Source organism: Balaenoptera physalus, assembly GCF_965194825.1.
Source record: "Balaenoptera physalus genome assembly, chromosome: 5".
In the NCBI taxonomy this organism is placed as follows: domain Eukaryota; kingdom Metazoa; phylum Chordata; class Mammalia; order Artiodactyla; family Balaenopteridae; genus Balaenoptera; species Balaenoptera physalus.
The window spans coordinates 16,271,640-16,295,596 of record NC_138884.1 but is presented as its reverse complement, the minus strand read 5'-3'; the positions used below and the strand labels follow the sequence as shown (position 1 = coordinate 16,295,596).

Below are 23,957 nucleotides of genomic sequence, written 5' to 3'. Positions count from 1 at the left end.
CAAAGTCTCTCAAACAATTCACTCGAGTGTCAAAACAAAAGCATTTTTATTTTAAGGAGTAATGCTAGTTTCTAATTTTCTGACAAAAAATAATAAAAAGTGAAGTCATCTGATGACTTTTCAGGATATCTAATTTACCTGTCTGAATGACTCTATAAGAGAAATACTTGAATGGATCTGAAATCTGGGAGGCAGGTATGGAGTTGGGATATAGATTAAACTAGGATCAGATTTACAAACATTTTTGCAGGCAAACAGAGGCAGTAAGGAATATTGAATTCTCCAAAAGCAAGTCGGCAGGGAAAAACAGAGACATGAGGAGAACCCCAGAGTAATAAAATGCTAGTATTATTATATTTTTCTTAAATAAATTTTTTTAAATGACGAAAAGAAGAAAAGATAAAACCACCTACTATGTGTGCATCTAGATTTTATGAATATCAATGTTGTTTTATGAATAAAATAAGAAAATTGTTTGCTTTTATTGACAGCTTTTGGTGCTATTCTTTTATAAGTTTGAGTGCAGTTTTCTTTTGGATTTTAATACCCCTCTTCCCTTTGGACGTATGATTCTGAGCTTCATATGTGGGAGCAAGCATCATGCAGATGTCTAGAATTCTTATCTCTTCTCCCAGTAGGTTTGTTTTTAATTCACTCCCCACACTTGCACCTCTACCCTCCTTAATAAAAATGAAATCCCTTTTTTATTCATTAGCATTTTAATAGAAAAAGAAGGCTACAATAATGGTATATGCTATGTCCATATGCTACGTTAAATAGGACCGAGCATTCTGTAATTCCCAGAAGAAAATTTCATGCAGGCTAAAGACAGCATTTTGATTGTATCAGCACTAGATATGGTAGTATTTTCTTTCCTCATAGCAATTAGGGTAAGAGCACCTAAATGTCTAAAAATAACATTTGGTTATTTTGCCTATGTTGTGAGATTATTATCTTAACTATGTTTTGTTGGAGCAAAACTTAAGTCTACCAGAGCATTTTTATTATTTGATATTTTAACTTATTCTTTTAAAGTATGATTGGGATTGCAAATTTTCAGTTAATTTGCTAACTGTCTTATGATTAATATTTGAAGCAGCCAGGCGTGCATTCCCATTTAGAACAGAGTTACCTCTCCAGCTTTGAAATCTCATTGTCATATTTTCAGTGGGCCTCTATACACCAGCTTAAAAAACCTGAAGGGCACCTATCTGCATGCAAAGAGTAGGTGTCTAACTTAGAACTTCTTTCTCATTTTCAAGATATCTTTATTTGGTTGTCTTATAGCTACTTATTAACAACAATAATAGAATAACAAACATAACAATTATCTTCAGGGTTATCAGAATGATATGTTTTAAAGTTTATAAAGCCAGCAAATAAACTATCTCACTTTGATCTCTGTCAAGTAGATGGCACAAGTTTAATTATGGTCATCTTATAGGTAATTCAACTGAGGCTCACTCATCTGTCCACAGTCACTCGGCAATTTAACAGTGAAGGCAAAACATGAACCCAAATCTTTAAATTTCCTATTCAGATCTCTTTTCTCTATGTTTGTCAAATCTTTAATGTCACAGATACCTAGGAAGAACCAGCTGAAAGCTTACTAGTTTAATAAAGTTGATCTTCTTGGTGCATAGGATTTCCACCTCTTTTTCTTTCTCTCCCTAGGTCATATTTTGTCACAATTTTCCTCATGAATGTCTTGCTTTCATCTGAATTTTTATCTTGTTCACATAATTGATGTTCTATTTTTTTTCCACTTAATTAAGTGCTGTAAGAATCTCTAAACCACATTATGCATTTTCTATATTATCCTTCTTGTTCTTTTTTTAGGGATGAAATGTTCCCACATGCTACATAAAATGTATGTTCTTTAAGATGCTAAATGTTAGGAGGATACATCTGTACCAAAAGTAACATCTAGGCACCAGATTCTGTAGAGAATGGATATTTAGCACATATTTAGTGTTGAAGTGGATCATGATAGCTCAATCGACTTTGGCAAAGAAAAAAGATCCTTAGAAAAGGCAAACTTTGGAAGACTCTACTCTTGTCTCTTCTGTTATTTGGTTTTAGCTTTTTTATTGGATATGGGTTATTATGGTTACTATGATAATAAAGGGAGTTTGTGGAGAAGTATCAAAAAAAGCAGAGAAGGACTCCTGTATAAAAGCTTGTGAAGTTTTCTTTTTTTCTTAGAATTAGGCTTGAAACGTGACAGGCTTGTTTCTCTGGGGAATCCAGACATCATGTGATCAACAACAACAATAACAAAATTTAAAAACCACGATTATCCACTGAGAGTCATTACTGTCTGCTGAATATTATCCACACACCAGGGAATGTAGTTTAGGAAGAGGAAATGGGAAGGGTTACAGATGGAACAATGAGATACTAGAAAAATATAAACCTGACCAAAAGTGTTGGCTATGAGATTTGTGATGCGTCAAATCAAGTCTCTTTAAGGAACACTAGACCACCAGGAGTTACAGAGTAAAGTTAAATGCTGGTCTTCAATTCCCAGTCACACTCTGTCAACTCTGGGCCCAGCATTGCAAAGCCTCAACAGACCTCCAGGGGCACATCTACCCTCATTCCACCCTGAGTCCCAAGTCTTCCTTATCCCAAACCTTATCACCGTCCTGCTGTGGAAACTGCCACTGCACCCACTGGTGTAGCTTTCTTATCAAGGTGTCCTCAACACATTCCCAGTGCCCACCGTCCAAACTTCTGATTTCACACCATATCAAACTCCCCATTCAACCTCCCCATTCAACCTCCCCAACTCTTCCCAGTTCTCTTCTCATCTATCACCTTTTTATATCTTCAAACTCTGTCTCTTTATTTGATTTTTTCATCAGCACTGAAATATGTTTAATCTCTCCATCTGAAGAGAATACATTTAGATTGCAAATTCCAATCCAGCTCTCATTTTTTTTCCCACTCACAGCCAGGATGCAAGTCCTTTATCAGGTATTTGATTTGCAAATATATTCTCTCAACCAGTACTTTGTCTTTCCAATCTCTAAGCAGTGTCTTTCAAAAAGTAGAAGTTCTTAATTTGGATGAAATCCAATTTAACAACCCTTTGTCTTGTGGGTCATGCTTTAGGTGCTGTATATAAACAATCCTTGTCTGATCCAAGGTTATAAAATTTTCTAGCATGTTTTCTTCTAGAAGTTATGTAATGTTAAGTTTTACATTTAGACCCCATGATCCACTTTGAGTTACCTTTTTCTCTATGGTGTTAGGTATGGATTAAAATTGTTTTAGTTTTACATATGATTTTCTAATTGCCCCAGCAACATTCGTTGAATAAATAATTTGTCTACTTATTTGGTTCTTTTTTAGTTTCTCTCAACAATGTTTCAGAGTTTTCATTGTTCAGTTCTTGAACATTTTTTTTTCAGATATATTCCCAAGTACTTACACCCATGAAATAGTGCCACATCAGGGATTCAATGTTGGTTTCAGCTGTTGGCAGATCAGCTACTCAGCAGTAGCAACAGTCAGTTCAGCCTTCGAAAGGGGAAGTCCATGTTGTTGAGTCTCTGTCCATACCACTGTGACCACTCTCTTCACTGTCCCATTGAACAGGAACTGGAGTGACAGGACAAGGAAGCTGACTGAAATCCACAGATCACGTCATTTTGTCCACTCTGATTACTAGAAGTTTCTTCTGCAGTGAATGCCGATTGGTGGACATTCACACAGAACACAAGTACTTTTACAATGTGTGTCTATTCCAAGAGATCCATCCACATACTTCTTTCCCAAACTTACTTTTTGCGAGTCTTTTAATCTTATTTCTTCCAAGTCCATGGCCATCCACCCAAACACTTATGAACTGCCCATAAATCATTACAGATCTGTCTTTCTGCCCAAGTCTCATTCAATATATACTGAGCAACAAATTTACTGCTCATTGGGAAAATTTTTCTTCACCACTGATCTTCAGGGTCATCCCTGAATGGGTTAATAGTACTACAGCATTCCATTTTGTGGTGGTCACAGCTTATCTTTTTTTTTTTAATTAATTAATTAATCTATTTATTTATTTTTGGCTGTGTTGGGTCTTCGTTTTTGTGCGAGGGCTTTCTCTAGTTGCGGCAAGCGGGGGCCACTCTTCTTCGCGGTGCGCGGGCCTCTCACTATCGCGGCCTCTCTTGTTGCGGAGCACAGGCTCCAGACGCGCAGGCTCAGTAGTTGTTGCACACGGGCTTAGTTGCTCTGCCGCACGTGGGATCTTCCCAGACCAGGGCTCGAACCTGTGTCCCCTGCATTGGCAGGCAGATTCTCAACCACTGTGTCACCAGGGAAGCCCTGGTCACAGCTTATCTTGTGACCCATTTCTAAAGCTCAAGTTTGTTCTTCCTCAGTTATTTGGTTTCAAGGAACCCTCCAGGAATCCTAAGGTTTGAACCGAGGGAGAGGACACAATGCTTCAGGAGTTGCTGTCAAAGCAGTCAGAACCACCTATTCATGCAACTTACTTGTACCTTGCTCATTAGGTACAATCAGCATGATGGTATCAATATATTATACCCATATGATGGTTTGTAGAATGCCATTATGATCAAGATCTCAGCAGACAACATTATGGCAAAGATCATGGGACTGTTTAACTCTAGTGCAACACTGTGAAGTTATATTGTTGGCCCTGGCAGGTAAAAGTAAACTGCTTTTGGTCATACCTAAAAATTGGTATGAAGAAAAATGCATTATCCAGGCCAATATTGGCATACCAAATACTAAGGGCTATACCGATTTGCTCCAGTAAAAATACTACATCTGGTACAGCAATGACAGTTGGAGTTTCCACTTGATTAAGTTTGTAACAGTTCACTGTCATTCTCCATTTGCTTTCTGCACAGGTAAAACTCGTAAATCAGATGGGAATATGATATACATTACCACCCCAGCTTCTTTCAAGTCTTCATGGTGGCATTAAATTTTGCGATTCTGCCAGAGATATGGTATTGTTTCTGGTTTACTATCCTATCTTGGCAGGAAGTTCAAAGGACTTCTGTTTAGCCCTCTAAACACAATGGCCCTCACCACATGGGTTAAAGAGCTAATGTGGGTATTCTGCCAGTTGTCAAGTGTGTCTATTTCAATTACATATTCTGTAGCTGGGAAAATAACCATAGTGTATCTACAAACCTACTGGGACCTCTGTGATTCAGACTTGAGTTTCCACCAGAGCGGCATAGGCCCCTATTTTGACTGGTGGGCCACAGTGACATTTCAAGTCACCAGGAATAAGTCTCAGTTCAGTGCCAGCATCTAGTAATCCCTGAAAGGTCTAGGTCTTTCTTTTCCCCAAAACAAAGTCACTCTAGTAAATGGCTGATGATCTCTTTAGGAAAGGCTTGGAGGGAGATTTACAGTGTGTACTTGAAGCAATTGTTCAGTGTCCTCTCTCTAGGGGACCAGAACTCCTGCAGTCAAGGGTTCTGGGTCTGTGAACAGACAAGTCTGGAAACTGGGTGAGAGGAGGTAATTCTCCACTTTGGCAATCCAAGTCAGGTTTCTTGTTACTGGACTTTTAAGGTTTTTCCTATTATGTAAATCAAGCAATATGCTACTAGGTTGTCCACTTATTTCATTCCTAGAGACACTGTGATCAATTAGCCACCACCTGCAGATCTCTGCAGGTCAATGCATTCTAATTACTGGCACATCCCTGTTTCCCTTTATGGTTGATGTGACCACCTTGCCTTTAATGATTAAGTGCTGCTGTCTGGCCGCTGCTATTCTGGGATTCCATCATATTTTTTGAAATCAGGGAACCCATCTGAATGGTGGTATCCCCCGCAGTCACACCTGACCTACAACTGAGAGTGACCGCAGAGCCTTTCAGAGATGCTCTTGTCACTAACATATTTACCAATGTCTTAGTGAAGAGGGTATTTTCTATGTCTCCTCATGGATCATGGTTGTGGGATGGGTGTACAGGTCACACATAACAAATCTAGTACAACATTTCTATCTCCCTTTGGATTTTCTTGGAGCCTTTGGATTGTCTTTTCATTTCATGTCAGGGAAGCTCTGGCATCTGCCTTATTAAATGGATGCTACGATTGAGTTTATATCCACTCAAACAACCAAGTAAATGATTAAAGCCATATCCAACTGCACAAACAGATGCATTAAATCTGGACTCTCTATTAAGTGCACCCATATCAGTGAATTCAGCCTAATCTAGTGTTATATTCGGCCCTCTTTGGTCTAACACACTTAAAATCTATTTGCACATGTTTCTTAGATTTCTGCTGCTATATATTAGCAAAGTCTTAAAAATCGTTCAATGTATAAGTTACTTCTTTTTCCTCCTGGAGTGTGGAGAAAAGGAGTACCTGTCCTATTGGACTATGCAGAGATGTGACCCTAGTTATGGATACAGCAGCAAGAGGATGGTTGCAGTGAGGCTCGAGGAAAATGAGCATTACTTTTCATGGTTACGTTATCACAGAGTTTTCAAAATAAAGAAATCTAGTCTCCTTGGCCCTTTGAGGGAAAGCTTCTTGTACTTCGAAGGGAGTCTCAGGGTGACTAGGGGATTTAATATTGTCAGTTACATCTGGGTCCAATGAGATACCTCAAATTTGAGTTTAAGGATTTAATTCTTTCCTGATTAATGTCTTAATTTTCACATGAGGAACTAGGAGAGACTGAATTCAACTGTCACTGTAATATAGAAACTTCCAAGATTAAAAATCGTATTTGATTTTCAACATCAGCCCTGTCACTACTAGAAATAAGACTCTTTTAGAGCTGTCATTGAAGCTGTGTTATCACAGTCAAAATTCAAGTGATATTACACCACTTCAGTATAACATAAGAATCTCCCCACAGGATACTTTTATTTCTCCCCTCCTGGCCTTTGTGCTATTTTTATTATAAACTTTATTTCTATATAGATTGTAAAGTAAATATTGTTATCTGTAGTATAGTTATTATTTTCACTTTAAACAGTGGATTATCTTTTCAAGAGGTTTAAATTTTAAAAGTCTTTATGCACATAGCTACGATTTCCAATAATCTGCATTGCTTTATGTATAACCACATTTCCAGCTGATATAATTTTCCTTCTCCTTAAAGGACTTCATTCAATATTTTTAGTGGTACAAGTTGGATGCTCATGGATTCTTTGAGCTTCTGTATAACTGAAACTATCTTGATTTCTCCTTTGTATTTTGAAAATTCTTTTCCCTGGTATAAGTTTATAGGTTGTCAGGGGTTTTATTTTGTTTTGTTTGATTTTGCTCTTATTTTCTCTTAGCACAGCAGATTTCTAATAAAAAATAATGCAATGCCCTATGTCTTTTGACCTGCATTATTTTGGATTAGAAATCTGCTGTAATTCTTATCTTTGTCCTTAAGCATGTAATCTAACATTTTGCTCTGGACATCTTTAAAATATTCTCTTTATCACTGGTTTTAAGCACTTTGATTATAATGTCCTTTGATGTAGTTTTCTTCATGGTTCTTGTGCTTGGGTTTTGTTGAGATTCTTTTTTTTAAAAATTTATTTATTTTGTTTATTTTATTTTTGGCTGTGTTGGGTCTTCGTTGTCGTGCACACGCCTTCTCTAGTTGCGGCGAGCGGGGGCTACTCTTCATTGTGGTGCACTGGCTTCTCATTGTGGTGGCTTCTCTTGCTGTGGAGCACGGTTCTGGGCATGTGGGCTTCAGTAGTTGTGGCACACGGGCTCAGAAGTTGTGGCACCCAGGCTTAGTTGCTCCTCGGCATGTGGGATCTTCCCAGATCAGGGATCGAACCCGTGTCGCCTGCATTGGCAGGCGGATTCTTAACCACTGTGCCACCAGGAAAGCCCCTGTTGAGGTACTTAATATCTGTGAGTTAATAGTTTTCATCAAATTTGGAAAGAGTTTATCCATTGTTTCTTCTCTGTTTTTTGTTGTTCTCCTTTTGTTAGAGAACTCCAGTTACATTTATATTAGGTCCCTTTATTTCTCCCACAGCTCACTGATTATCTATTTTTTTTTTCTATTTGTGTTTTATTTGGGATATTTTCTATTGCATCTTCAGTTATTAATCTCTTCTCTAGAATGTCTTATCTGCCATTAGTACCATCTAGTATATTTTTCATCTCAGAACAATTTTCACATATTAAAATTTTAATTTTCACATCTAAAAATCCAACTTGCAATTTTTATATCATTTTATGTCTCTCTCAACTTGTTTAATATTTCCTCTAATTCTTCAACACCTATACAAGACCATAACATCATTTTTTCACCAAATTCACTATGACCTCATCTTCAATGGCATTTCCCATTGTTCTCTTAGTAATACATGGGATATACTTATACTAAAATAATTATTTGTTTTTTTTTAAATTGAAATCCAGATGTGACTGAGCATCCTATATATATCTGACATTCCTAATAGCTAACCTCACTTCATGACATTTCCTAACTTCGCTATCAACTTTATTTACCTACTTAGCACTAAACACCAATAGACCTCCTATATACTTTATTTATTTATTTGCTAATAATCTGCCTTCTTCCACCAGAAGGTAAGCTCTGTGAGGGTAAATATTTGTATGTTTTGCATACTGCTGTTTCACAGTGTCTATAACGATGCCACACCTTACTGGCATTTCCTTAATATTTGCCAAATTAATAAATGGATGAATAAATAAACAAGTATTTAATTGACTGATTAATTGATTGATTAACCTTGGAGAAATATTCTTCCTGAAAGAGAAAATGGAGGATGAGAGGAGATAAAAGAAGTAAAACAGAGGCTGTTGTACAAATCACAGTGCTTTCTTTTCATTATCTTCCACTTTCCTGATTACATTTCAGAAAATATTATTTATTTAGAAGTGGACAGTGATATATTTTGTGGTTTTCTGAGCACTTAGTATTAAGGCAAATGTCCTACCAAAAACAGTCACCTAATGAAATGAACCATTTGCTGTGCATTTAGTTTATTTTTGTTCTTTAAGATACACTTTTTCTGATTGCTTCTGTGAACCACTTATTTTTCTCAAACCAGAAGAACTTTAAAGAACTTGACTGCTTTGTCCTTTAATTCAGATTGAAGGGTGGCTGGAATGACAGTTTTGTACATAAAGGAAAGGGTGATATTTTAATTTTCTTTCCCTTGTTCCTGTGAAAACCAGCTCTGTAAATCGTGCTAAGGTAATGAGACTTGTGAGCTTGGGTTACACTTAAGGATTCCATGACGAGAATATTATATTACAGTTTCTTTCTCTAGTTTCTAAATGTCGGCATTGATATTACCAGGCAGCATAAAGATATCAATCATCAAAAAGCTTATCGACTGTTCAAAATGGTTCTATCAATATCTAATTTGCTGTCTGATCTAATGCACAGTCAGCCAGTGCAATGCCAACATACCAGCTCTGTCTTTCAGGATATGTCATCTTTCCTCTATAGACAATGAGAAAAGCCTTAATTTTATCCTTGGACCGACACACAGAGAAATCCCCTTTACGTGCTAGAAGGGAAAATGTTAAAGAGAAACACCACCTTTTCTGTTCTTGTCTCTACCATCTATACCTTAGAGTTTACAATGTTTCGTTGCACCTGACACAAGTCTTACATTAAAAATAAATCAGACATTTTTTAAAGATCCTATAAAATTGTTATCATTGAACTCATTAATAGCAAACTCCTGTCCATCACTAATTATGAAACTTTTTCCATTTGCAACTACACATTTAATTCTATTTGCAATTGTGACTTTCAATTTGAAACGGCTTCTCAAAGGGTCAATTTGGGCAAAAGTTGAAAGTAGCTTATATCCTTCCCAAGGTTTATACCTGATTCCAAATCCTCCCCTTATGTACTCTTCTGTCTTTCCATTTTCACAGCCATATTCTTTTTCTTCTCAAGTGAAAAGAGGAAACCCTACCTAAAATATAGTTAGTTGACCCTCCATTTTAGTGCAAATAGGCTTGTACTACATAATCTTGTACTACACATAAATGGCTCACAGTACCTAAAGCGCAACTCATTCATTCATGGATTCTAGTTCACCAAATACATATTGATCACTGATATATAGGTCAGACCCTATACTAGTCACTGCACAAAACAACCTATCAACATAGATCTGATCTTGTCTTCATGGAGTTTATGATCTAGTGGAAGAGAAGCCCAGAAGTTCAAAATCTCATAGTTAATCTGAACTTGCCATATCTCTTATTATATGCATCCCATTTTCTCTTGTTGCTGTATATAATTTGGAAAGTGTTTAGTAATTTAAGAAGCTCAGTTTTAGAGCATGTTAAGTCTTTAAAAGCTATTGACTATATGAGCACAGTAGGAAAATGTAAGAATTTTGATTCAGTTTTCCCCTACCTACTTGCTCACTTTTCATTCTCTTCATGCCTCTCAAGTGAAACAGCAGAACATCAGCATTACAGGTACACCACAAAATTTGGGGGCAAAGCTGTGTCTTAGCAGTTTATCTTATCTATGTGAAATATCTTACAGTGGACTGAGAGTGGAACTAAACATGGGAAGAAACAGATGGATGGTAAGAGATTTTTCTTTCCCTTCCGAAAAGAAACTTTGCAACTATTTAAATGTTCCTCCATTCCCCATGCTTAATCAATAATAGCAAAAGCATTTGCTCCTTGGCTGGAACCATTTCATTTCAGAAACTTTATCAGAAGGAATATATATAACACAGGCAGACATCCAGGATATCAGCAGAGAGGATTATGGTACACATATGACATTTAAATACTGACTAAAATAGCATACTTTCTTCCAACCTCAGAAAATATAGATCTAAGATCCTTGGGGTATGTTGGAGGGCAGTTATGTTTTATAAAAGTCTGACCTTTCTAAAGTAGGAAAATGAGAAGACTGTAGACTCTCAGCTCAGAGGGAAGATCCTTGGTGGAAAGAACTGGGTTCCAGCAGCTTCCAGATTTAGGCTTCCAAGTGAAAAGCTAGCCATTATTGCATGACAGTTGCTATGATGCATCACTTTATCACTCCAAAACGAAACAGAGCAAAATGTCTTAGATTGGAGCTGTATAACTTTGCTATAGCAGCATTAAAAGCATTCCACAATTCAATGACCTGAACAACAATTATTTATTTTCTCTCTGTGTTTGAAGATCAACTGGGATTGGCTGATCTAGGCTGAGATTGGTTCCAGCTGTTTGCCTCTTTTCCATGTGACACTTGTCCTTCTCTGGGACCAGCAGGCTGGCTGGGTCATTCCTCTCTCATGGTGATGCCAGAGTACAAGGGAAACCTCCAAGGCCTGTTAAGACCTGGTTGGAGCCACCATCCTCTCACTTCTCCTTCACTGTATTGGCTAAAGCAAGTCACATGGTCAAATCCAAAGTCAAAGGTTTGTAAATTATACTCTGCTTTTGTAGGGGGAGGACCTTCTCTAAATAGAGGGAGGATTGAAAAAGTACCAATCAGTGCAACGTTCCTAGGAACCAGTATAAACTCACGTGTTCTATCTCTTCTTCAGAGGCCTTAAAACTGTCCTGAACTGGCCTCTGATTTCTAGTCAAACCACATGAGGATGGTATTCTTTTTCTACTGTCGCTGTGAAAAATTATTATAAACTTAGGGGCCTAAAACAACACAAGTTTATTATCTTATAGTTCCGTAGGTCAGAAGTTCAACATAGTCTCACTGGGATAAAATCAAGGTATAGGCAGGGCTGTGTTCCTTCTGAAGACTCTAAGAAAGAATCCGTTTCCTTGCCTTTCCCAGCTTCTGAAGGCTGTCTGCATTCCTTGGCTCAGAGCCCTTCTTCCGTCATCAAAGTCAACAAATTCAAACTGAGTCTTTTTCATGGGGCCATCTCTCTGGTTCTCATCTACCTCCCTCTTTCCTTTTTAAAGACCCTTGTAATAACATTGGTCTCTTACCTAGATTATCCCAGATAATCTCCCTATTTTAAGGTTTGTTGATGTCCATCCTTGATTCCATCTGCAAATTTAATTCCCGTTGCCATGTAAACTAACATATTCATGGTTAGTGAATTAGAATGTGAATATTTTTTGAATGGGCATTAATCTGCTTACTGTTAAAGAAAAAACTATTCATGACATTTGTAAAAGGACAGTAATGAAGGCTTTATTTGGGGGGATACTGCAATGGGGTTTTATTGTCAGGGAGAAGGATAAGGCTCAACTCTGAATAAAATAAGGAAAAGCAGGAATCTATAGCCAAGGAGCAGGTAGGAGAAGGGTGGATCGAAAATTACTAAGAGGAAACATAAGAGGTAAGGGGAGATTCTGGCTAAACCAGACTAATAGGATTCTCACTGAAGGAAGGCCAGGGTGACCAGACATCACCTGGGGAATGGTGGAGGACGAGGAACCTCATCATGTATCAGAGATGAGGGATTCTGCCTAAACTTACACAGAATTCTGGCTAAAATTGGGCCATGCAAAGGCAAGCACAGAGGTCCAAAAGTCAGGGCCTAGTCAAGGAGATGGTTCAGAAGAACCTGACTGGGGTTTGGTCAAGAAGAGAATATTTGTTGCTACCATAGAGATCATATCTTTTTTGTTACTAATAACTTCAAAGAAAGTTGAACATATACGCTCTTGGAGGAGGATGAAGTGTCTCATATACCTCCCTTGTGTTCTAGATTATTTTTTAAAATAACATTTATTATTGCAGTAGCCTCCCCCCATCTGTAGTTTCTGTTACCAGTGGTCAACTGTGATCCAAATGTATTAAATGGACAATTCCAGAAATAAACAATTCATAAGTTTTAAATCGCAAGCCATTCTGAGTACCATGATGAAACCTTGTGCCGTCCCACTCCCTCTCACCCTGGATATGAATCATCCCTTATGTCCAATGAATCCACGCTGTATATACTACCTACGTGTTAGTCACTTAGTAGCTGACTCATTTATCAGATCGACCGTGGAAGTATCACAGCGCTTGTGTTCAAGTAACCCTTATTTTACTTAATAATGGCCCCAAAACACAAGAATAGTGATGCTAGAGATTTGGATATTCTCTTACTGTGCCTATTTTATAAATTAAACTTTATCATAGGTGTGTATGTATAAGAAAAAACACAGAATACATAAGGTCCAGTACTATTCACAGTTTCAGGCATCCCCTGGGGGTCTCAGAACATATCCCCTCCAGATAAGGAGGGACTACTGTATTCTGATTATGTAAGTAAATTGGGTTCATAGTGAAAATTTTATCAATAGAGAAATAACAAAGAAAACTAGAGTCAAACATAGTCCTGCAATTAAGTAGCTACTTTTAATTACCTTGAGAATAACTTTATAGATAAAATATGTCTTTCTATCCACATGTCTTCATTTAAACCTCATTCTCACTAATGTATAATGAATCAAACTGTATGATGGACTGATGGAAAAATTCCTAGTATGATTAGGGGAAGGATTAAAAAACAAGGAAACACAGGGACAAACAGCAGTATTGTGTGTGGGAGTAGAGGCAGATGTTTTTGAAAATATAATTATCTGGAGAAAGCAAAGGTTGTTACTCATCGCAACCATATTCCCAACTTGAAACTCTTGCCTTTGTTTGCCCCTGTCTACTTTCAACTGTGTTGCAGCAAACAGAATTTCTAGGTGACCGTAGATGTGTATGAGATGGGGTTAGGGAGTATTTGTTTGGTCTGCCATAACAGCATAATCTAATAGGAGCTTTACTACTTTGCCGTTTTGCACAGGCCAATCATTTTCACAGGATTTATGAAAAATACTTTCCTTTTTTCTTGTTTTTCTAACTTAGCAATCTTATTTCTCAAAGGAGTAGAAATCATGGCTAGTTATACCAATTGTATCATTAATGTGGTAGGGAAGAGACAAGGTACATTTTCCAGCAACTAGTCATTATCTCTGGGAGCTTGAGCCTACAATTCAAGGTAACAGAATACAAATGGAAATAATATCTTATTCAGTATTTTGGCTAGGCAAATGAACATGATAACTGAATTATGGCATATTTCATGGCCCAGAGACTGGAAAGCATAGAATATGAGTTGGAATACAGTGATCACATAGCAGCAGTCGTCAGTATTCTTTTTTGTATATATACTTTTCAACTTATTGAGTTTTTTAAGAAACTATTCTTGCCTTTAACAAATTCATAATCAAAGGTATCAATTTAACATAATAGAGATATGAACAACGTACTCTGAAAGAAAAGTGAGTGGTTAATTGTCCCTGAAGGTGGCCAGAACAATAGCTTCTTAAAACTGTTAGTGTCACATCTGTAATGAAAGTACAGATTTTCTGGTTCCTAATACAGAAAATTGTAAGTATTTTTTTCAGAGAACTGTTTTTAAAACAAAATGTAAACCTGGTGTGTGTGTGTGAATTAACACCAGTCATACATATGCATGTGTAATCTGGAATGAGATATGAGGAATAAACTCAGGGTTCTCATTGACTTTCCACGTGACTTTGGCCAAGTCAGTTTGCCTCTGCACATCTTTTTCCTCATCCTTAAAATGAAGGAGCAGAATTACTGGCTTTCAGACTCTCCTAATTGCTCTCTCATTGTATTTTTTTATGGTTTGCTCTTTAGTTATACAACCTGGAATCTAAAACATACTGAGAGAGAATTCTCCATGGCATTTCTGCACATCTTGTATCAGCTTTTGTCCCAGACTATACTTTTAAGCATGTTTGTAGTTTGTATAACAAACAGTTTTGTAAATAGAGATAGTGTCACCTTCTGGGGAAGAGGGCAGAGTTATATCCTGAACAAAATAAAGATAATGTCTCCCTTTGGAGCAAAGTTGGGCAGTTTACTAGCAGCCCCTTTTAGATGATCAGAGGGTACGGAAGAGTTACCCAAGTGGAGTACAAGATGTATTCAGGTTCAGAAAGCACCAGCTTCTCCAGGGCTTAATGAGGGACCCAGTATGACAGTGGCCCTATGAGAATTCGACTCCAGTGAATGATGGGATACTGCTAGAGAAGTAGACTGTTGTCTCACTATGCAATAAAGGTAGTTCTGTGTTCTGAGAAGTAAATTATTGTGAAATATCTTAGTGATTGAGATTAAAAACATTGCTCGAAAGATTTTCCTGTGGTGATCCTAGGTATCCCTTAAACCTGAATGCATATTTGTCAGGCTGCTAGTAGTAGATCCTATTTATATTTGCACAGAAACTTTAAAATCATTCTGAATTCCTTCCCTTGCCTTCTTCCTGTAGATCAACTCCTCACTATCTCCAATATCATGGTCCAAGCTCTTAGTATATCTCACTTCACAAGGGGCATCCTGACACCAACAGTTGTCATTCCAATACCTAGCATCCATGCTTCATGATGGTAACGAAATGATTTAGTTCTAAAATGCAAATACTACATCATTCTGTTAGTTTAAATATATTAATGTGGTCAAGGGTAAAGTTTAAATTTGTTGGTGAAATGGAAGAAGCTCTTTAGAATATGGCCCCTGTTTATCATTCTCCCTTACCTCTTGCCTTTCCCTTGCAAGCACTGTCCATTCTAGCCATATTATGCTTTTCACAATTTTAAGATCATCTTGTAGTTTCAAACTGCTGTGCTTTTCCACAGCTGCTCTGTCTCCCTGTGAAGGTCATTCCTCCATTTTCCATCAGATCATTTTTCATCGTCTTTTAAGTGTTAGCTTAAATATGCTTTCTTCCAGTAAAAATTCTACAATCCCCAGCCCATTTAAAAATTTCTGAGTTCCCGTAAACCATTGTGCAAAATAAATACAATATACTTGTCAGCATTATTATTGTTTATTTTTGTTTTCTATCTTCCACTAGGCTCTAATCTCCTTGAAAAGACACCATGCTTTATTTCACTTAAAATGGAGATACATGTAGTTCCAAAATTGGGAATAATCTCACATCCAAAAATCTATTAATCAGTCATTGTTTGACACTTAAAACTTATTCCCCATTGAATCAGTCTTATACACTTCAAAGATGTTCTTTAAAAAGTACTTTCCTGGAGAAATTAAAAACTTTAAGGAATATTTTTTTATGTGAAGCACATTTTTCAATAAAAACTATAGGTTTCTAGAGTTGAATAACAGTTTCTTTGAATGTGACATTATGCGGAGATTAAGCCATAATGGGATCCAAGATTTTTTTATGGTCACACCTAAGAGACTTCCAAAGTACAGGTTCACCAAAGGTACAAATTGGAGCTGCACCTCAGATTAAAATAATCAACTTAGCACTGAATTAGCTCTGTATGCATCATGACTTCCTAACTATTGGGTTCATGGTATTAAGCATACACATTCCTCAGACATAAGTTTTTGTGGCTCTTTAGTATTTAACAAAAGATTCAAAAAATATCCTGTTACCAGTGTTATACTGAGAACTGCAGTTTTGGAGGAGCGTGTGCACTTGGAGACTTGAGAAACTGACATCTATGGCATTAAATATTCAATGTAAATTTGCAAATTGGAAAGTTATTTTTACCCAGATTATTGTCTAGAGTCTTTTTGGGTGGATAAAAGAGATAAATCTCATATCTGCTCATATTTGTTTACAGCTTCTGCCTAGACCAGACAGCTGTCACCAGGTTCCTAAGAATGTTGCCTATGCTGTGGGACATGTAGTCAAAAGAATTTAGGACTACTGTAGTGCAAATAACCGAAAGATGCAAGAGCAATTCCAGGAGGGTATTGCGACAAGAAGCAGAGAAAGAGACATTGAATTATTATTAGAACACACCACTGCAAAGGTCCAGAAAAAGCAGTGTCAGTGAAGGACAAGGGCTAAAATCTAGGTGAGTCTAGCACTAGGGTGACTCATGGATACCAAGCTATGAAAATCAGCAGATATTTACCTTCTACATAGAGAGATCAAGAGGTCCCTGGGGGCTATGATTCTTATGTCCAGTTTATAGCATGTAGTATTGAGAAAAAAGAAACTACCATGACATTTTTAGGACTAGAATATAGTTATTCAAGGCAACTCTTTAGGGATGTAGAACATGATTGAAGGTTTGGAATTTCTGTAGTAAGTTTACATAGCACTAATTCATTGTCACATAGGAAGCTAACAATGAATAACATTCAAAACAGCAGAGAGAAAGCACAAATTAACCATAAATTACAATAATTAAACTGATAGTAGATTTCTCAAAAGCAAAATTAGAAGTCATGATATGGTAGGAAAATTTCTTTAAAATTCCTAGAGGAAGTCCCTGCTAACTTCAAATTTTATATGCAGTGAAACTACCTTTGAAGGATGAGACTGAAAGGAGGATGGTTTAAGAAGAAAATACTGATCTAATTTAGCATAAATAGACCGTCACTGTGGGAAATCCCAAAAGATGTATTTTAGGAGAATGCAAAATAATCCTGAAAGAAGTGTGATATGAGAGAAGGAATGATACATAAAAATAAAAAGGTAAACAACAGGATAAATCTAAAGAAACATCGACTGAAAATGATAATAACAGTAATATTATTTAATTAGTGGGATTAAAACAACATAGAATCAAAATGCCAAAATATACCAGCAAAAAAGTTTTAATTTGAAGCAACAATCAGAATATAAATATTGTGAGTTTCCTTTAAGTTTAGAAGGACTGTAAGCACACTATTCAAATTTAGACATTGTTATGATAGGTATGCTTGTAAAATATCTATGACAATCACTAAAAAAAAACATATAGAATTCAGAACTTCCAAAACAATAGTGGGAAAGCAATATAGAGGAAAAACCAACCAAATTAAAATAAATAAAGAAGGCAGAAAAATAAATAGGGAAAAAAGAGACAAAGAGTATAAAATTTTTTAAAAAGACACGCACATATGTGAGTTATCTCAATTAATGGACTGAATCTTTAGTTAGCAGAGTTTCAACAATAGTATCAAAACATGTGCTAACAACACATAACAAAACACTAAAAGCTAGGAGAAAAGGATGACAAATAGAAATGTCAATCATTACTAATCAAAAGAAATTTTGTGCCACTATATTCAAAACAGACAAATAGACTTTAAGGGAAAAAAGCACATTTAGTGTTCTTTAAAGTTGCTATCTAATGATAAAACATTTAGTCGCCAAGATGATTCCGTTAGTTGTCAATAAATAATTATCAGATATCAAACATATAATGGTGAAAAAGCAGATGCCAAAAACTGCCCTCGTGTATAACTTTCTAGTGGAGAGCTGATATTCTACTGGGGAAAAAATGATAGTTCTAAATCTGTATGCAATTAATAAATAACTTGAAAATATTGAGAGAATCAATGGAGAAGTTGAAAAATCTATATTCACGGTAGACGATGTTAATACATCTCTTTCTCTAATTGATATAACCAAACAAATACAAATAATTCTAAGGATGTAAGGATATAGAATATTTGATCAACACAAATTAGAGTTAGTATAATGGGCTTACCTAGGACATGTACCTAGCAATCTATCTCAAGCTCACATGGAATGTTTATGTTAAATCATCATGCACTTGGTCATAGAGCAAGTGTCAGCACATTTTGGAGTATTGGCTTTATACAGACCACATTATCTGACTAACACGTAATAAAAAGAGGCATCAATAATTTAAAAACTACAAACACCTATATACTTAATAGCTTGTATATTAATGTAGTCAGTTAGACAGCAGAAATTAGAAAACACTTGGAACAGAATGATAATGAATATTACACACTGAAATATGTGACATGCAGGTAAAAAATTCTTACAGGTCTTAATTGTTTATATTAGAAAAGAAGTCTACAAATTAATATGTTAAGCATCCCATTTAAGATGTGAAAACAATGAGCAATGAACATAAAAACTATGGAAATTACATATAACTTCCAAAATAATAGAGGGAGTAAGCATAAATTCCAGTAAGATAAAATTTTTAAAAAGAAATTAAAAGAAAATGTGAAAATATTGAAATTGAAATATGAGATGTGACTACAAATGCAGATTTTAAAAATAAGAGATGATTATGAATAATTTTATGCCAATACAGTTTAAAACATAAATGAAGTGGACAAATTTATAGAAAAATAAATGTAATAAAACTGGTTCAAGAAGAAGCTGGACAAATAGTACTGCACTCATTAAATTACTTTGAAATCTTTCCACAATAAAAAAAAAAAATCTTGGCTCAGATATTTTTAAAGATAAAATAGAACAAACATTCAGGGAGTAGGTGATTCAAATCTTTAACAAATTCTTCTAGAGAAAAAAGCTAGACAGAACATTGAACATACATTCTATAACCTTATAATCATAAATTGAACACCATAATTTAGTCTGTTCCAGCTGCTATAACAAAATACCTACCATAGACTGTCTGACTTATAAAAAACAGAAATTTATTCCTCACAGTGCTGTAGTCTTAGAAGTGCCAGATCAAGGTGGCAACAGATTCATTGACTAGTGAGGGCACATTTCCTAATTGGCTGCTGATTTTCCACTGTGACTTCACATGGCTAAAGAGGTAAGAGATCTCTCTGGGGCACCCTCTTATAGTGGCACTAATCCCATTCATGATCTAATCACCTCCCAAAGGCCCCATATCCAAATGCCATCACATTGGTAGTAATTAGGTGTCACTGTATGAATTTTACTGAGACACAAACATTCAGTCCACCGCAGGAACCAAGCAAGAACTACCCATGAGAATAAATGTACAGATCAATTTTGGTTGTGACTATAGATGTTAAAATATTACATAGAATATTAGCAAATTGAATGTAGCAGTATCCTTTTTATAAAGATAATATGATGAAATTGGGTTTATTCAGGGAATACATGGATATTTATCATTATAAAAATCAGCATGATACTTTATCATATTAACAAATTCATGGGGAAAAAAACATGAACATTTTAAAAGATGTGGGTAAAGTATATTTTAACAAAAAATTAAAATTCATTCTTGATGAAAATTCTTAGTATGCCTAAATCATATAAAAAGACTTTTCAATAAGTCAGTGGGTGAAATAGTGAAAATCACAGCAGTCAGCTTGTGGTATCAAACATGACTTGAGTTTGTATTTTTAATTGTTTAAAAGATATAAGGTTAATTTTAACTTATATAAAAGTGACTTCAGTAAATCCCATGTTATAAATAAAAATATAAAAGGCTGCTGCTAATTATAAATTTATAGCCATTCAGAAATTATTTAGGAAGAAGCAGTAGAACCTATAATATACCTTGATAGCTATTTAATAGTGAACTGAGCTTCTCACATTTTTCTCCATGCTTATTAAGTGCTAATGTAGGATTTTATATGATCAAAGTTTCTAACAACCATTTTACTTGTTATTTGTCGCAGCATCACCTAGATATACAAAAGAAATGTAATGTAACTTATTCAAGGCATTACAGCATAACCATTTTGGTATAGACAGTACCTATCACTTAAAATGAGCAAGAACTCCAAGCCCTTTTTTCCTACCAAATTGTCTATGCTCATGGCAGTCTTATATGATTTATTTCATTACTAAGTTAGTGGAAATTTAGTCTTTAGAAAACAAACTTTCCTTTTCATTTCCATTTAAAGCTTAATTTATTCTATTTATTTAGCTGTGGGGTGTGTGTGTGTGTGTGTGTGTGTATAATATTTACTATATCCTATTAAATAGGAATGTTGAAAAATAAAATGAAAATATACTATTTTAGGTATATATACACACACACAGGGAAAAGGATATATAGTTTACATAACGTGTTTTTCTAGGCAGTCTGATGGATTCAGATACTTGTAAACATACTATTTATGTAGTGATCTAAGATGTCTGTGTAATCTCCACCTGCAAATTATATACTGCATGTCTACATGCCAGCTAAGACATTTGATATCAGTGTAATAGGGAAAATAGACAAAATAACCGGATTTTTAAATGTTCAATGGACTTGAATAGACATTTTTCAAAAGAAAAGGGAACCCTTGCACGTTGTTGGTGGGAATGTAAATTGGTATAGCCATTATGGGAAACAGTATGGATGTTTTTCAAAAAATTAAAAATAGAACTACCATATAATCCAACCATCCCACTCCAGGTATATATTCAAAGGAAATGAAATCAGGATCTTGAAGAGATATCTGCACTCCCATGTTCACTGTAGCATTATTCACAACAGCCAAGATATGGAAACATCTGAATGTCCTTTGGCAGATGAATATATAAAGAAAATTATATCTATAGATGTAAACATTATTCAACCTTAAAAAAGAAGGAAATGCTACCATTTGTGACAATATTCATGGACCTGAAGGCCATTATGTTAAGTGAAATAAGCCAGACACAGAAATACAAATACTGCATGATTTCATTTATATGTGGAATCTAAATAGTGAAACACATAGAAGCAGAGGGTAGAATGGTGGTTTTCAGGGGCTAGGAGGAGAAGGAATGGGAAGATATTGGTCAAGTAGTAAAAGTTTCAGTTATGCAAAATAGATAAGTTATGGACATGCAAGGTACAACAATGTGATTATAGTCAACAATATTTTATAGTATTCTTGAAATTTGCTAAGAGAATAGATCTTAAGTGTTCTCACCATACACACACACACATGCACACACGGAAGAAAATGATAACTATGTGAGGTGATAAATATCTTAAGTAGCTTGATTGTGGTGATTATTTCACAATGTAATATATATCAAAACATCAAGTTGTATTCTTAAATGCATACAATTTTTATTTGTCAATTATACCTCAATAAATCTGGGGAGAAAAAACTAAACAACATTGAACCATAAGTAAAGTTATTACGAAGCAAGCTAAAAACAACTGCACATCATATATGTATAATTTTTGCCCATAGGCAAAATATCACTGTTATAGGTATGAGGTTCTATACTTTTAAGAGTCAATCAGTAATTAATTGGTCATTATTTATAATTGATCACAGAGCATACATATATTTATGTTTTTGGTGTGTATTGCCAAAATACTTTTTCAAAACAAGTCACAATCTAACTTGAAGTATGAAAGTGACAATTGCACAATACTCAAGCTCTCATATCAGCCTTGATATTTTCTTTTTTGTAAATGTTATTTGATCAGTAAAAATGCCTTATAATGTTGTTTTAGTGTTATTCATTTAAAGCTATTTATTGTATGCCTGAATTAGGCATTCGTACAGCTCCTTCAGACACTGATGAGCAAGACAGATAAGGCCTGTGTTCTCAACAGGTGTTCTTACAGTAGGAAGATATACATCCTACTCTAATGGAACAATTAAAAAGGGATGAGATTCTTTTACATGCCAAGAAAGGGGACTTTCAAGATGGCAGGGGAGTGAGACATGGAGATCACCTGAAAACTATAAGATACTGATGAAAGAAATTAAAGATGATACAAACAGATGGAGAGATATACCATGTTCTTGGATTGGAAGAATTAACATTGTGAAAATGACTATATTACCCAAAGCAATCTACAGATTCAATGCAATCCCTATCAAACTACCAATGGCATTTTTCACAGAACTAGAATAAAAAATTTCACAATATGTATGGAAACACAAAAGACCCCAAATAGCCAAAGCAATCATGAGAAAGAAAAACGGAGCTGGAGGAATCAGGCTCCTGGACTTCAGACTATACTACAAAACTATAGTCATCAAGACAGTATGGTACTGGCACAAAAACAGTAATGTAGATCAATGGAACAGGATAGAAAACCCAGAGATAAACCCACGCACATATGGTCACCTTATCTTTGATAAAGGATGCAAGAAGATACAATGGAGAAAAGACAGCCTCTTCAATAAGTGGTGCTAGGAAAACTGGACAGCTACATGTAACAGAATGAAATTAGAACACTCCCTGACACCATACACAAAAATAAACTCAAAATGGATTAAAGACCTAAATGTAAGGCCTGACACTATAAAACTCTTAGAGGAAAACATAGGCAGAACACTCTATGACGTAAATCACAGTAAGATCCTTTTTGACCCACCTCCTAGAGAAATGGAAATAAAAACAAAAATAAACAAATGGGACCTAATGAAACTTAAAAGCTTCTGCACAGCAAAGGAAACCATAAACAAGAGGAAAAGACAGCCCTCAGAATGGGAGAAAATATTTGCAAATGAAGCAACTGACAAAGGATTAATCTCCAAAATATACAAGCAGCTTATGCAGCTCAATATCAAAAAAAACAAACAACCCAATCCAAAAATGGGCAGAAGACCTAAATAGACATTTCTCCAAAGAAGATATACAGATTGCCAGCAAACACATGAAAGGATGCTCAACATCACTAATCATTAGAGAAATGCAAATCAAAACTACAATGAGATATCACCTCACACCAGTCAGAAGGGCGATCATCAAAAAATCTACAAACAATAAATGCTGGAGAGGGTGTGGAGAAAAAGGAACCCTCTTGCACTGTTGATGGGAATGTAAATTGATACAGCCACTATGGAGAACAGTATGGAGGTTCCCCAAAAACCTATAAATAGAACAACCATATGACCCAGCAATCCTACTACTGGGCATATACCCTGAGAAAACCATAATTCAATAAGAGTCATGTACCACAATGTTCACTGCAGCTCTATTTACAATAGCCAGGACATGGAAGCAACCTAAGTGTCCATCATCAGATGAATGGATAAAGAAGATGTGGTACATATATACAATGGAATATTACTCAGCCATAAAAAGAAACAAAATTGAGTTATTTGTGGCGAGGTTGATGGACCTAGAATCTGTCATACAGAGTGAAGTAAGTCAGAAAGAGAAAAACAAATACCGTATGCTAACACGTATATATATGGAATCTAAAAAAAAAAAAAAAAAAGGTTCTGAAGAATCTAGGGGCAGGACAGGAATAAAGACGCAGACGTAGAGAATTGACTTGAGGACGGGGGGAAGGGTAAGCTGGGATGAAGTGACAGAGTGGCATGGACATATATACACTACGAAATGTAAAATAGATAGCTAGTGGGAAGCGGCCGCATAGCACAGGGAG

The 23,957-nt window shown here is 35.7% G+C and overlaps 2 long non-coding RNA genes across 2 annotated transcripts in view; both read left to right on the top strand.

Moving 5' to 3' along the window:
• Positions 1–23,957, top strand: part of LOC309660829 — a 1,143,314-nt gene that overhangs the window by 130,884 nt on the left and 988,473 nt on the right. The gene's annotated exons all lie outside the window — the stretch shown is intronic.
• Positions 11,525–23,957, top strand: part of LOC309660850 — a 71,878-nt gene continuing 59,445 nt past the window's right edge. The window contains exon 1 of the long non-coding RNA XR_014263678.1: positions 11,525–23,861. This is a non-coding gene — a long non-coding RNA (uncharacterized lncRNA). The remainder of the gene's footprint in view (positions 23,862–23,957) is intronic.